The following is a 13,916-nucleotide window of genomic DNA, read 5'->3' on the forward strand; positions in this document are numbered from 1 at the left end:
TGATATTTGGGGATCTTGCCTTCATAATTTGTTAAGCGGGTCTAGAGCAGGGCTATTATACCTCACTATCAAGGCAAGACCTTTCTGAGTATTCTACTCTATGCCTCATGACTTAAAAGTTCTCCAGTCTGGCTAATGGAAACAGGCAGTATTCCTGACAGGTGAGCTCTGGGCACTGTTTACTAATCTTTTCACTATCCTCTCATTCATGTACTCTGCTGAACACTTGAGGGAGATCCCTGCAAATCTCCAGGGTTCTGTCTCCATGCAGTTCTCTTCCCTTCAGTACCTAGCCACCTTGATCTTCCTGGGCTCTCAGCTCTCCCTGTCTTCTTAACTCGGGGAACGTGCTGGACACCTCCTGGGATCTCTCTCTTTGTACTACAACCTGGAAATTCAAGACAGTAATCTAAGGTAGTTGCAGGGCTCACCTCATTTATTTCTTGTCTCTCAGAGATCACTGTTCTAAAATACAAACAAACAACCAAAAATCACCCATTGTTTTAAATATTTTGTCTTTGTTTTCTGGTTGTTTCTGGCAGGACAGTAAATCCCATTCCTGTAACTCTACCTTGGGTAAAAGCAAAAGGCCTATAGGAGCTTAATCTGGGGCCAAAGCTCAGCCACAGGGATCTTAGCAAAAAGAAAAGAGCTGGGATTTTATCATACAGCATCCAGCAGGAATCATCTCTGGAAGTCTCTCTGGGTGCCCATAGTCAGCAGTCTCATCAGTCACTTTTAATCCCAGTGGTAATATGAAAACACATTAATACCTTCTCTTTGCACACATACTGGCTAAAGACTGGGGTAAATAGAAGAGTTCAAAGTGAGTTGTTATTTAATGGAGAGTTTGTTCACTTTTTAGAAACTGAAAACAGGTCATTGACACAATTTTTTTAAATTGTAATTTTAACTTAACTTATTGTAACTATACTATAATAGAATGATAATATAACTTTCAAAATAAGTTTAAATAATGGTATTAAAAATAACTGAGACTAGGAGAGATCCAACATGGCAGAGTAGATAAACACTATGCATGCTTCCTTCTGAGAAAACATTAAAATAACAACTAAATTATTAAAAAAAAAAAAAACCCACAAAAAAACAACCTGGAGAACCATCTGAAATCTGGCTGAACAGAAGTTTTATAACTAAGGATATAAAGAAGAAACCACTTCAAGACTGGTACGAGGGGCAGAGATGCAAAATGGACAGGTCTCAAATCTCCATGTGTGATTGAGAATCAGGAGGGATATCTTGGCTGTGCAGGTTCCCCTGGGGAAGAAAGGACCCCAGCCCAACACCAGTCTCCCCAGCCCAGGGAGAGGAATCTGGTGCTGGGATGAGGAAATCCCACAATACCTAGCTGTGAAAAACAATGGAGATTCCAACCATCCAGATGGGACAGAAGGCTGCAGGAAACCCAGTCATCCTCTTAAAAGGCCTGCTAACAGACTCTCTCACTATGAGGCACTCATCCTGGGTTCCAGCAGAGGGACAGTGATCAGGGGGCATCAGAGGCAGACTGAGGTGTGTGGCTTTAAGGTGAGGGCTGAAGTACAGTTGCCATTATTCCTATGTAGGGTCCTTCTCCTGTGCAGCCAGAAGGTAGACTCAGTCTCCCCTGTGTTGAACCTTCTCCCCATGCCATGGCCAAATCTGAATCTGAATTGGTACCGTGAGCTCTGCTAGGACCCTCCTCCACCCAATGCCCCCAAAGCTGAAGGTACTATCTCTTGAGCAGCCAGCTCCATCCACATTGCACATTTTACTGGAAAACTATCAGAGTCCACGGCCTCGGTGTGCTCTGAGACTTTTGCTGAGTAGCTCCAGGCTCAGCCCTGGCTCCAAACCAGAATCTACATTAACCTGGCGACCACAAGTCTTCCCATTCTAATGACTCCCTAAGACCCTGCCTCTCTCAACTCACATGCCATATGAGGCTTTATCAGTGGCTGAAATTAAGGTAGCCACCAAGTGGCAGCAGGCCTAAGGGTGCCAGGCTTTTCGCAGCGCTACCACAGGCCCAGTACTGATGGCATACATCATTGGTTTACAGCGTGGCCTCTCCATGTGCCTCCAACTTTAGCACAGGCAGCAAAAAAATGCAGATCACTTTGTAGGTCCTACCAGGTAGTCCCCAGCTAATCACAGGCAGTGGGTGATGAGGACCTGCACCAGAGCCCCTTCTAAGAGGGCCCCAAACCAACATACTTGGAAGTTGGCTTCAGAGCATAGCAGAGCACTGCCCAATTAGCTCCACAAGTGACACACACAAAGGGTGGTCTCAACAGGCATGACAGCCAACTGAGGCAAATCCCACTCAGTGGGGTAAGCTTCCCACACAGTAGCTCATTAGCTGTGGATGTGGCCAAACCCCACAGCCAATCAGCCTGAGAACCAGTGCCAGCAATTGATACTCCAATAGCAATCAAGACTCAACTATAACAGGAGGACACACACAATGCACACAAGGGATACTCCTGGAAGACCCAGAGCAGGTGACCAGGGAGACTGTGCCAGGGGACCACAGAGCACCTGCTACCTAAGGCCTCCTGGCCAAGACTGGGGGACATAGAAGATCTACAAAATACATAGAAACAAAGAGAGAGGCAGCCAAAATGAGGAAACAAAGAAATATGTCCCAAATGAAAAAAAAAAAAAAGGAGAAAACTCCAGAAAAAGAACTAAATCAATAGAAGCAAGCAACTTGCCAGAGTTCAAAACAATGGTTATAAGGATGCTTAGGGAACTTAGAGAGAACTTCAACAAAGAGATAGCAAGCATAAAGAAGGACATAGGAACCATAAAAATGAATGAGTCAGAAGTGAAGAATACAATAACTGAAATGAAGAATTCACTAGAAGGATCACCGGCAGACTAGATGAAGCAGAGAATTAAATCAGCAATTTGTAAAACAAGTTAACAGACAACACCCAATCAGACCTGCAGAAAGAAAAATGAATAAAATAAAAAAAAGAAAAATGAGGAGTGTTTAAGACCTCTGGGTTAACATCAAGCATAACAATATTCGCTTCATAGAGGTACTAGCAAGAGAAAAGAGAAAGGAGGAAGTTGAGAACTATTTGAAGAAATAATGACTGAAAACTCTCCAAAACTGGCCAAGAAAATAGATATACAAGCACAAGAAACACAGAGAGTCCTAAACATGATGAACCTAAACAGGCCCACATCATGACACATCATAATTAAAATGCCAAAGATTAAAGACAAAGAGAGAATATTAAAAGTAGCAAGAGAAAAGCAGTTAATTACCTGTAAGGGAGCAACCATAAGACCATCAGCTGATTTCTCAACAGAAACTTTGGAGACCCAAAGGATTTGCCAGGAAATATTCAAATGACGAAAAGCAAGGACGTACAACCAAGATTACTCTACCAAGCAAAGGTGTCCTTTAGAAATGGGGACATGCAAACAAAAACCACAATGAGATATCACCTCACCCCAGTTAGAATGGCTATCATCAACAAGACAAACAGTAACAAGTGTTGGAGAGGCTGTGGAGAAAAAGGAACCCTCATACACTGTTGGTGGGAATGCAGACTGGTGCAGCCGTTATGGAAGGCAGTGTGGAGGTTCCTCAAAAATTAAGAATAGAATTACCATGTGACCAAGCAATCCCTCTCCTATGTATCTACCCCAAAAATCTGAAGACATCATCCGCAAAGATATACGTGCTCCAATGTTCATTGCAGTTTTATTTATGGTGGCCAAGACATGGAAACAACCAAAGTGATCTTCAATAGATGATTGGATAAAGAAGATATGGTACATATACACAATGGAATACTTTTCTGCCATCAGAAGAAATGAAATAGTGCCATTTGCGACAACATGGATGGATTATTATGTTTGAGATTATTATTATGATTATTAGCAAAATAAGTCAGAAAAATTCAAGAACCATATGACTGCACTGATATGTGGGATATAAAACTGAAAGCAACAAAGGACAAGACAAACAAATAAACAAAACTTCATAGATATAGACAATAGTTAAGTGGTTACCAGAGAATAAGGGGGGAGAGGGGTGGTAGATGAGGAAAAATGATCAAATATATGGTGATGAAAGGAAAACTAACTCTGGATGGTGAACATACAATGTGATATATAGATGATGTATTACAGAATGGTACACTTGAAACCTATATAACTTTACTCACCATTGTCACCCCAATAAACTTTATCTTTAATAAAAAAAAAAGGAAGAAAAAAGAAATTTAAAAAAAATGAATCAAGGGACAGATAAAGAGCTTCTCGGACAAGAAAAAACTAAAGGAGTTCATCACCATAAAACCAGTATTACAAGAAATGTTAAAGTAACTTCATTAAGAAGAACAAGAAAAAGAATATCAAAATTATAAATAGTAAAATGGCAATAACTACATATCTATCAACAATCACTTTAAATGTAAATGGACTAAATGTTCAAATCAAAAGACATAAGGGCTGAATGGATAAGAAAACCAAACCCTTACATATGCTGCCTACAAGAGAATCACTTCAGATTGAAAGACACACAGAGATGGAAAGTAAAGGGATAGAAAAAGATATTTCATGAAAATGGAAATGTAGGGGGGAATAAAAAATGAAAAAAGCTGGGGTGGCAATAATTGTACCAGACTTTAAAACAAAGGCTGTAACAAGAGACAAAGAAGGATCCAGTAATCCTACTTCTGGGTATTTATCTGAATAAACCCAAAACACTACTTCCAGGGGACATGTGCATCCATACAAGTATGTTCATTGCAGCATTGTTTACAATGGCCAAGATGTAAAGGCAGCCTTGGTGTCAATGCAAGAATGGATTGAGAGTAGGTAATACATATATACAATAGAATATTGCTCAGCCATGAAAGGGAATGTGTTCTTGCCATCTGTGACAGCATGGATGGACCTGGAGGGTATTGTGCTGCATGGAGTGTCAAACAGAGAAAGGCAGATTGAATGTGATTTTACTTACATATGGAATCTAAAGAACAAAATAAACAACAACAGCAAAAAAGCCAGAAACAAACTCATAGACACAGAAAATATTTTGATGGTTGCCAGATGGGAAGGGGTTTGGGAGAGTGGGTGAAAAAAGGGGAAGGGATTAGTTGTTACAATATAGTCATGGGGATGCAAAGTAAAGCATAAGGAATATAGTCAATTATATAGTAACAACTATGTATAGTGCCAGGTGGGTACTAGTCAGGGGGCTCACTTCTTCAATTATGTAAATATCTAACCATTATGCTGTACACCTGAAATTAATATAAAATAATATTGAATTTAAACTGTAATTGCAAAATTAGAAAAGGGGGTAAATGTGAAGGGGAATAAGAGGTCCAAATTTCCAGATATAAAACAAATAAGTCATGGGAATGTAATATACAGCATGGGGAATATAGTCAATAATATTGTGATAGCGTGGTACGGTGTCAGATGGTTGCTGGACTTAGCATGATGATCACTTCTTTAGATGTATAAATGTTGAATAACTATGATGTACACCTGAAACTAGTATAATATTATGTGTTAGCTATATTTTTAACAAAAATATTTAAATAAATAACTTAGACTATATAGCCCTTATAATTTACAAACCTATTTCATATGCATTATCTTTTTTTTTTTAATTTTTATTTATTTATTTATTTATTTTTGCATTATCTTTTTTAATCTATTCTAATTTCTATAGTACAGATACATACAGTAAGGTGCTTAATGTTTTGTTGAACTCAAACTTGATCAGCTAGAGCTAGGACTCAAAGTTAGATCATTATTTGACTATAATGTACAATGTATACATAATTATAGATTAACTTTTAAAAAGAAATTGATGTCATGGGGCAAAATGTTAGGGCCCTGTTCTAAATTAAGGAGATCAAAGAGACAAAATACAGAGTACAAATCTTTATTAGATTATGGTTCAAAAAAACCAGCTATAAAAGATATGCGGGAAGAAAACTGAGTCAATTTGAATACAGATTGGATATTGGGTCATACCTTCTTTCCCCCAAAATAAGACCTATCCGGACAACCAGCTCTAATGCGTCTTTTGGAGCAAAAATGAATATAAGACCTGGTATTATATTATATTATATTATGTTATGTTATAATTTATATTATATTATATTATATTATATTATATTATATTATATTATATTATATTATATTATATTATATTATACTCGGTTTTATATTATAGTAAAATATAACCGGGTCTTACATTAATTTTTGCTCCAAAAGACGCATTAGAGCTGATTGTCCACCTAGGTCTCATTTTTGGGGAAACACGGTATCGGAGAATTATTATAAATTTCACAGGTGTGATCATGATATTGTTATTTGAATGGAGAATGTTCTTATTCCTAGGACATACGTGATGGAATAATTTGGAGTAAAATGTCATGATTTCTACAACTTATAAATGGTTCAGGAAAGACTATATGTATATATTCACACACATACATAGGCAAGGCATATATGACAATCTAAGTGGTGAGTGTACAGGTATTCACTGTATGATTCATTCAATGTTTCTATGTGTTGGAAAGTGTTAATAAAGAAGATAGGGGACCGGAATGACTCTAAAATGGAAAGGAAAAAATCTATGGCTGGACAAAGAATGGCTGTAGGCCTATTCCTGCTGACCATAGGAATCCCAGAACTATGCATTTTCCTTCCTTACATCAATCATGTGTACAATTTCAGATTCAGGTAAGTGAAATTTAAAATGTATTTACTTTAAACTAGAAACCTATTGAGATGAAAGTATTATTAAAGTGAGTAAAGTAATATTGATGCAAATATATTTGGGTGATTTAAGCCTTCTTTGTTATATTAATAGCAACTCAAATAACTTTTATTGTAGAACCCACTTCCCAAAATCCTGACAAAAGTAAAGTGAGAAAAAGACTGCAAAGTGAATAACAACCTTAACATGTAATTTACATGTTAGATATATAATTGGCTCTTGTTGTTCCCAGTAGGTATGTTCTATAAAATTGCCAGGAACATTGAATTAGCAATTGCTGAATCATTGCTCCTAGGGAAAATGTGTAGATGGATAGATACTTAGCTCACATGGATTATAACCTTAAATAATCTTAATATAAGTTTACATTATGAGAAATATAATATAATATAATAAGATATATCAAATATAGATAAAATCTTATGTTATATTTATTATAATCTTATGTAAGATTTGGTGTTATAAATAAATTTTAGCATGTTGGCAAATTCACAAATACAGAATTTGCAAACAATGAGAATCGACGGTAATTTACGATTGTGAACCTTTTCTACTAAATTGTAATGGGCAGTACCCATATTAAATTTATTTTTGTTTGTTCAACGGTACTTACCCCAGAGAAGGTACCTGATATATCTTTGATAAATAACTGAATGAATGAATGAATGAATTAATGAATTAATGCAAAGTTAATACCCTATATTCAATAGATGGTGTTTTATAGATAAGACAACTGGGAACTAAGACAACAAGACCAGACAAAGGTTACCTCTAATTTCTTCTTGGCATCAACCATTCAAATAAAGTTGAACAAGCTTTTTGGAAGAAGTTAAAACTGACAGAATTGCCTCCAGACCTATGGGGGAGCGTGGGCAAGAACGAACGTTCACAGTTGCCAGGCAGTTCCTAAATTACAAAATAGGTTATGTATCTGTCAAAATGGGAATTCACTATTTAAAAATCATGACAGATTTTCTCAAGTTCTCAATGGTGCTTAGGTCCCTCCCCGTCCACAGAATGTAAATAGGGCACAGAATGCAGCTTGTTACCACAGTATATTTACTCTGAGTAAATATGTAAAACACAAACTTTACTGCTAGCCCCTTGGTCCACACGTCACATGAGCAGCAAACAAGCACCTTACAATTGGTCGCTGAATGTGTGCCATGCAGTTCACGCACAGACAACGAAGTATGTAGTCATGTTGCTGCCTCATCTTCCAGGGATAAATCTGTGTGACATTTTATAAAAATGGATACATGAAAGAGGGAGTGGACCAACAAAGATCAAAGTGCAGTAAGGAAACAAGAAGTGACATTGCTGGAAGTGAAATTTGATTCTCATGTAAATGGAGTTATAAAAAACTGTGGGAATGTTGACACTGTCGCTGGACTCTATGGAGATATGCACCTAGAAGAAGGTAGTGACGGCAAACTTATCGACATAAATATGGAAGGATTTTTGAAAAAAGGTGATTATGTGCCAGAGGAAGTGATGTTTGCAAGAGACTTCACGTTAAAGGAATGCTCAGAGATATTTCATGACATTGAAGAATGAAAAGTTGAAAGCTGATGCAAACTAGAAAGGAGTATGACAGTTCACCCAAATGCTCATTGTCATAAGTTAAACGAAGAGAAGAAGTCAAGCGCTGTTCAAACAACTCTTGATAAGTTTTTACAAAGACATTTTAATTCTCAATGTTTTGAACGTTTTAAATTATTTTGTACCAAATAAATGTAGTTTTCCTATTTTTTAAAATTGTCCTATACATTTGTAACTGACAGCAAAAACATTTTTTGATGTCTGACAAAAAACTTAAAGGTCATTGAACAATCATAAATTTTCCCATTGATGATTATCAAGGTCACTTTGCATGGTTTCAGCTTACGGGGTCATTTTACAGTCCCCACTGTCACTATCATGGAAAATGAGAACTGTGCGTATTTACAATGACAAAACAAGATGCTACTTATCATTAAACAAGGCTGGTAATTAAACAAAACAGAATAAAATAATGAGGTAAAAGAATTTCGTCTTTAAAACCTATTGTATTATTCTGTGAAAAATATTGTGCATTCCTATCAGACAAGCACCATACTGATGAAGTTCCAGAATTAAATTTTGTTTGAGAGTTGGACTCTTTAAACAAAAATTCATAGCACTGACATTTTCAGTTAAGAAAAAAACACTTAACTGTTTACATTTAGAAAAGAGAAGAACCCTTGTGAAATCTTTCAGGCCTGTGAACGGAATGGGCAGGGGCTCAGAATTGCCTCTGACAGTGACAGCCCCTTACTGTCCTGGTGACACTCCAAGGTGTCCCCATACCTGGACTGTCAGGACCTTGCCCTCCCAGCCAGGCTACTCCACTTGGAGGCCAGACTACATTTGGCTGTCCTAGGCAGCTAACAATTCAATCAGAACTTGTAGATTTATTATGAATCTTAATTTTTAAAAATATACACACATTGACTTGAGATAAAGTTACCACCCTATTCAAACTCAGCCTTCTCACTGCCACGAAATTGCCTCTCAGATCAGAACACTGCACTTAAATCCTTAATACCCTATATTTTACAGTACGGTGGGGCAACTAACAAGACTTGCTCTCAGCAGAGGGATGAACGGTGTCTATTTCACTTGACAACACAAACTTGGAGCATGAAAAACCCAGTTTAGTCCCCACACGTTTGTTGAGCACCTACTGCAGCAGGCATGATGTTGTTAGGGCAGGACACAGAGATGCAAGAGACTCTACTTGCTACAGAGCTCAGACGCCCACGGCCAGATGGACACATACAGGAATGACAGGAATAAGGCCCCGTGAAGGGCACAAGGATGGAGCGATTCCTTCTGCCCAGAGATCTAAGGGAAAGTTACAGGGAAGATAAGGTGACTCCAGGACACCTATGGGGGCGTCCATCTTCCAGCACATGAGAAGCCAGGCACAGAGTGGGGAGGAAAGTGCAGCGTGAGCCTGGGCAGCCTGGTCCATGAACAAGTAAAGCCCAGGTTGTCTGGTGGGAATGGCTGGCGATGGGCACTGAAAGGCAGGCTGCCACCATAATGTCCAAAAACCTATTTTATTCTTGGTTAAGGGAGACACTTTATTTCCTCCAAGAGGTGCAGGCTAGCCTGGGACAGTTATCAATGCACTCACCAGCAAGCTCCCAGCCCCGCTCTGTCCCCCCAACCCTGCCAGTGCTCAGAGAGAGGAAACCATGGGAAAGAGGGCAGGATAAGAAGGCCTAAGCTGGAGAGAATAAGGACCATGAGAGTATATTTCACTGCTGTGCCCCCAGTAGGCAACACAGTGCCTAACAAAGAGTTGGCACCCAATCAATGCATGCAAACTTAGTCGCTAGGGCCCTTTCAGGAGTCTTTGATTGTGCAGAGGAAAATCTGAAGGGAAGGGGCAAAACAAAGAACTGAAATCTCTCTTCCTTAGTGAAAAGCGTCTTCTTTGGTGAAGGCATTCTAGATTTTTTTAACTATGTATTTTTAATGTTAGAAGATTTGAAGTTTTCACTTGGTAGGCGCAAAGAGTTTTACTGGGGGCTGAGGCAGCTGCAAAAGGTATTACTGGGTCTTTGCTCTAAGGAGGATTGGGCCCCCTCAAACTAACATTTGGCTGAAATCAAGGAGAAATATAGCTTTTAAGGTACTTCCTGTGGTGAGAGCTGGCCAATAAATTTTAGAAACAGCAGTATCTGATATCCATTTTTAAGTTGTTTTCTGCCTTGTGTTGTCATTTCCTGCCATTCCTCCACCCGATATTCTTTAGGGAAGTCAGGCGTGGGGCTGTAGAGCTGAAGGTGGGCACCTTTATTTACATTTGGTGTGAAATAGTGAGGAAGGCACAAAGTACAGACAACCAGAGACTTTTGGGGGATGTGGCAGTCAGAGCCGCGCAGCATGCCCTGAGAGGGTGAGGGGAAACGCCAGACGTATGCAGTGAAGCAAGGTGGAGGCCTGTTAACTTAAAACTAAAGTGGTCTTTCAAAGCGAGAGGCAAACAAGTGTTTATTTGCAATCAAAGAATAGTTACTCAGGAATCATTAATTCAGATAGAAGCCCAAATAAATGTTCTGATTTGGAGACAAAAGCAATGGGTATTTATGAGAAAGGGAAGGAGAACAATTACATCAGTAGAAGGAAGATATTTTTATTGGTGCAGATAACATAACAGAGTGACATTAATTCTAAATGGTGTTTTTAATTTTCGGTCTAGTACTCATCAATCCAGTTGTCATAATAACGGCCATCTTTTTATCTTTGCAAATAGGTTTGTTTTTTTTGGAGGCATAAGGTTGCTTAGGCGCAGTCCAAAGGTTATTTTGCCCTGTCTTTAACTTCTGAGGTTTCAGATATAAGATGTGTAAGGTAGTTCCTCTGGCATGGCAGCTCCAACTCCATTTTAAAGTGGCTCCCTCTGTATTATTGTTTACAAGCTCCAGTTTTATCATTTGGTTATAAAGGAAGGCTGGCGAACCTAGGACACTCAGGTTACCCGCCATGTTTCCCCAGAACCTCTCCTAGCGTTTAGATTATTGCTGGTGGCTTCAGTCACTTTTCAATCGTTTGAGCCTTCATGTACTTGCCATGAATCCAGATGCAGGTCTCACCAGACTCACACCAGCTTTGTTGTTTAAATATCCCATTTCCACCTGCCAAAACTAACTGCCTCTTTCCTGCCAGCTGGGTACAATCAGCCCAGATTCCCTGATGAAATGGGAGAACTGTTCTGGGTTCTTGGGTCAGGCAAGAATTCACTAATCTGTTCCAATCCACATCATCTCTGTGGAGTCCAATCCACCCCACACACCCATCTCCTGGTAAGAAGACACTACCTCTGGAAGTCCTACTGGATTGCTCCTTTATCCTCATCCCCTTAGAAAGCTTCTACCCTCTGCATTCAACCAGTCTCTTCTCCTCCATTGAAAGGTTTGTCCCCAGTAAGAAAAACAAATTATCTTGAAAGAGAAGCTCCCCAAATAGAGTACAGCAGTCTGAAAAGAGTTTAAGTCATTCATTTAATAAAGGTGTCTGAGCTATGCTCTAAGTGTAAGGAACACAATACAGATTTGGAAAAAAAATACACAGAATATGGTCACTGACCTGGGTAGGGAGAGAGAGCCAAGATGGTGGAGTAGATAAACATTGTTCCTGCTTCCTTCCATGAACATTGTCATGTGGGGTCTCAGCTCCCACCCCCCACACAAGAACACAGGATATGGTGAGACCAAAAAGGAACACCCACGGAGCCATGGCTAGGGGGCTTCATACCACTACATTCTTGCTGGTGGCTGGGTTGGAAATACAGGAAGCAGGATCCCCATGATCTGCAACCTGCCATCAGCTTCTCTGCCAACCAACCAACCAACCCCACTTGCTAACTGAAATCTGCCATCCACTCTTCTGCCAGCCAAACAACCAACCAACCAAACCCCCTAATGTAGCCATAGCAATTATATTAGTGGCTAATGGCTAACCGGTAACACCTGATGGCCACCCAGCCACAGCTGACGGCCATCTGATAACCGAGCCAGCACCTTTCCATGTGAGGCCAAGAGCCTGAAAACTGCTCTCTGGGACTCTGTCCCCATAAACACATTAAAATTACAAGGAAATTATAGAACAATCAGCCTGGAGAACCATCTGAAGTCTAGCTGAACAAAAGTTTTATAACTAAGGATATAAAGAAGGAGCCACGTTGAGACTGGTAGGAGGGGTAGAGACCAGAAAGAGGCTTCCGTGTGGTGGTTGAGAACTGGGAGGGATATATTGGCCATGGAGTTTCCCCCTGGAGGAGTGAAAGACCCCAACCACACACTGCCCCCCCAACCCAGAGTACTAGTTTCAGGAAGAGGAGCCCCAACAACAAACACTTGGCTGTGAAAAACAGTGGGGATTCTGACCAGGCAGGTGGGACAGAAGGCTGTGGGAAACCTAGGCATCCTCTGAAAGGGTCCATACAGACTCTTTCACTCGCAGGCACTCACCTTGGGCTCCAGAGGAAGGACAGTGTTGGGGGTGGGGTGTCAGAGGCACATGGGGGGCAGATTGAGATGCGTTTCTTTGAAGTGAGGGCTGGAGGACAGTCACCATTTTCATGTGTGGGGTCTTTTTTTCATGCAGCTGGCAGGCAGGTGCCATCTTTCCAGTGTTAAACCCTCCCCCACACTGCCAGATCTGAATCTGATTGGCCTGGTGAGCTCCACAGCTCCACCCTGAGACTCTGCCCACCCAACTAACCCAACACAAGAGGCTAAGAGGCACTTTCTCTGAGAGCACCCAACCCTGTCCGCATTGCACTCTTTCTTGAAAAACTATCGGAGTCCCCAAGACACCGGCAGGAGGCAGCTGGCCACAGTGTATTCTGAGACTTTTGCTGAGTAATTCCAGACTCAGCATTGGTACCAAAACAGAGTCTAAATTAACCTCTTGACCACAATTCTTCCCACTCTAGTGACTCCCTGAAACCCTGCCTCACCCAACTCTTGTACCACACAGGCTTTAACAGGGGCTGAACCTTAAAGAAGCTGGCAGGTGGCAGCAGGTCTCAGGGTGTCCTAGCTTTTTGTGGAGCTACCCCAGGCCCAGTGCTAGTGGCAGCCATTGTCAGTTGGCAGCATGGCCTCTTCCATGCACCTCCAGGGTTAGCACAGGGTTAGCAAACAACTGCAGATCACTTTGCAAGTCACAGGCAACAGCTGACTTGGGCTGCACCAGAGCCCCTCCCAACATGCCCCAGAACCAACATACTTGGAGGTTGGCTTTAGACCACAGCAAAGCACCACCAAATTAGCCTCACATGTAGCACACCCAAAGGGCAGTCCCAATAAGCACCAGAGCCCTCTGTGGCAAATCCCACTCAGTGGGGTAAGCCCCACACACCGCAGCCTATAAGCTGTGGATGTGGCCAAACCCTACAGCCAATCAGCCTGAGAGTCAATCTCACTTACTGCTGTGCCAACAGCAATCAAAATTCAACTATAACAGGAGAGCATTCACAGCCAATACAAGGGGCACTCCTGGAGCACCCAGAGCAGGTGACCAGGGAGACTGTGTCAGGGACCCACAGGGCACCTACTACATAAGACCACCCAGCCAAGACTGGGAGACATAGAAGATCTACTTAATACATAGA

The sequence above is a fragment of the Rhinolophus sinicus genome, chromosome 3, assembly GCF_057876585.1.
Source record: "Rhinolophus sinicus isolate RSI-liver-muscle chromosome 3, RSI-T2T, whole genome shotgun sequence".
In the NCBI taxonomy this organism is placed as follows: Eukaryota; Metazoa; Chordata; class Mammalia; order Chiroptera; family Rhinolophidae; genus Rhinolophus; species Rhinolophus sinicus.